This window comes from Chrysochloris asiatica, unplaced genomic scaffold (genome assembly GCF_000296735.1).
Source record: "Chrysochloris asiatica unplaced genomic scaffold, ChrAsi1.0 scaffold00011, whole genome shotgun sequence".
Classification (NCBI taxonomy): Eukaryota; Metazoa; Chordata; class Mammalia; order Afrosoricida; family Chrysochloridae; genus Chrysochloris; species Chrysochloris asiatica.
In genome coordinates this window covers 17,914,931-17,917,517 of record NW_006408529.1, presented here as the reverse complement: position 1 = coordinate 17,917,517, position 2,587 = coordinate 17,914,931, and positions in this window count along the sequence as shown.

The window sequence follows — 2,587 nt, the reverse complement described above, 5'->3', positions numbered from 1 at the left end:
TTCAAGTTACTCATATATGAAGGTATACACTGACTAGATCAAAGAATTTCTAAAATAATCAATTAACTAATTAATTAAAATTTAAAGATATCTTTGAATATGTCTGATTTAAATATACTTTGTGGAAAGATGACTTTATGGTTCAGAGAAAATTAATTTTCCAGGTTTTTGTTGTTGTTTTTGTTAGGCGTTATCCAGTCAGTTCTGACTCATGATGGCCCCGAGCCCTCAGAATGAAACACTGCTGGTCCTAGTCACCTAACAATTGTTATGTTTGAGCCCACTGCTGCTAGCACTGTCAATCCACCACATCTTCCTTTTTTTTGCTGACCCTCCACTTTTCCAAGCATGATGACCTGTCCTTCAGATAACAGGCCCAAAGTAAAAGATATGTAGTCTCACTTCTAAGGAACGTTGTGGTTGCACTCCTTCCAACCACAATGGTTTGTTCTTCTGGCAATCCATAGTACTGTCAATATTTTTCTTAAACAACACAATTCAAATGCATCAATACTACTTTGGTCTTCCTTACTCATTGTCCAAATTTTACATGTGTGTGAGGTGATTGAAAATATCATGGCTTGGATCAGGTGCACCTTAGTCCTCATAGTGGAATCCTGGTTCTTTAATGCTTTAAAGTGGTATTTTGCAGCAGATTTGCCTAATATACTATGACATTTGATTTTTAGGTATACGATTCCATGTGCATTGATTGTAGATCCAAAAAAATGAAGTGTTTGACAACTTTAATATTTTGTCCATTTTTTATATTATTTATGTGTCCAATTGTGAGGATTTTCATTTTATTTACATTCAGGTGCAATCTATACTGGAAGCTGAAGCCTTTGATCTTTATGAGTAAGTATTCCAAGTGTTCTTTACTTCCTACAAGGAAGATTGTCTCATCTGCATATCTCAGATTATTAATGAGTTTTATTCCAATTCAGATGCCATGGTTTTTTTCATATAATCCAGTTTCTTGGATTATTTGCTCAGCATACAGATTGAATAAGTATACTACAAGGATACAACCTCGGCACAAATCTTTCCTGATCCTAAACCATTCACTATTCCCTTATTTTGTTTGAATGACTGCTTCTTTGTCTATATACAGGTTCCACATGAACACAATTGTTGTATTATTAAGTGCTATCACTTACAATACTAACCCATAGCAATTCTGCACAGAGTTTCTTAGGAGTAGCTGGTGAGCTTGAACCGCTGACCTTGCAATTCAAAACGACTTTGCAGTTCAGCATATTAACCCACAGCGCCACAACAGGACTCCTCGAATATACCTATTCTTCACAATATTATCCATAGTTTGTTAAGATCCATTCAGTCTAATGTCTTTACAAAGTCAACAAAGCAAAAGTAAACATCTTTCTGATATTCTTTTATTTCCTACAAGATCCATCTGACCTAATCCCTAATTCCAAGCCCTCTTCTGAATCTGGCTTGGATTTATGGTAGCACCTTGTTGATGTACCACTGCAACCTTTTTGCGTTACCTTCAGCAAAATATTACTTACATATGGTAATAAGAATATCATTCAATGATTTCTGCATTCTATTGATGTTAAGTACTGAGTCAGTTCCAACTCATACCAACCCTGTATAGGGTTTTCAATGAGCTATTGGTGAGATTGAACCATTGACCTTGCAATTCAAATTGGTTTTCCAGTCCAGGGTCTTAATTCACAGGGCTACACCAGGAATGGGCACACATATGTATCTCTCCCAATGGGTTGGCCAGGTAGCTGTCTTTCAAATTTCTTGGAATAGATGAGGGATTGTAACCAGCACTGCATCAGTTTGTTGAAACATTTCCATTTGTAGTTCATCAATTATGGAAGCCTTGGTTTTTGCCAGCATCTTCAGTTCAGCTTGAACTTCTCCCATCAACAGCATTGGTTCCTGATCATATGGTACTTCTTGAAGTGATCGAACACCCATCAATTCTTTTTATTACGGTGACACTTGCATTTCTTCCATCTTCTTTTGATGCTTCCTGTTTCATTCAATATTTTGCCCATGGAATCTTTCAATATTGCAAGCCCAAAGTTTGAATATTTCCTTCAGTTTTTCAACTTGAGAAGTGCTAAATGTGTTCTTCCCTTTTGGCTTTCTAACTTGAGGTCTGTGCATATTTCATTATAATATTTGACTTTGTCTTCTTGAACTGCTCTTTGAAATTTTCTGTTCAGCTCTTTTACTCCATCTTTTCCAATTGCTTTAGCTTTTCTACACTCAAGAGCAAGTTTCAGTCTCTTCTGACATCATTTCGGACTCATTTCTTTCCTGTCTTCTTAATGATCTTTTTGCTTTCTTCCTGCATGATGTTCTTGATGCCATCCCACAACTCTTCTGGCCTTTTGTCATTGATGTCTAATGCATCAAATCTGTTCTTGAGATGGTCTCTAAATGCAGGTGGGATATGGTTTTGTTGTTGTTAGGTGTCACCGAGTCAGTACCGATCCATAGCAACCTTGTGCACAGAAGAATGAAACACTGCCCAATCCTGGGCCAACCTCACTACTTTTGCCACACGTGAGTCCATAGATGCTGTCACTTGGCCAATCCATCT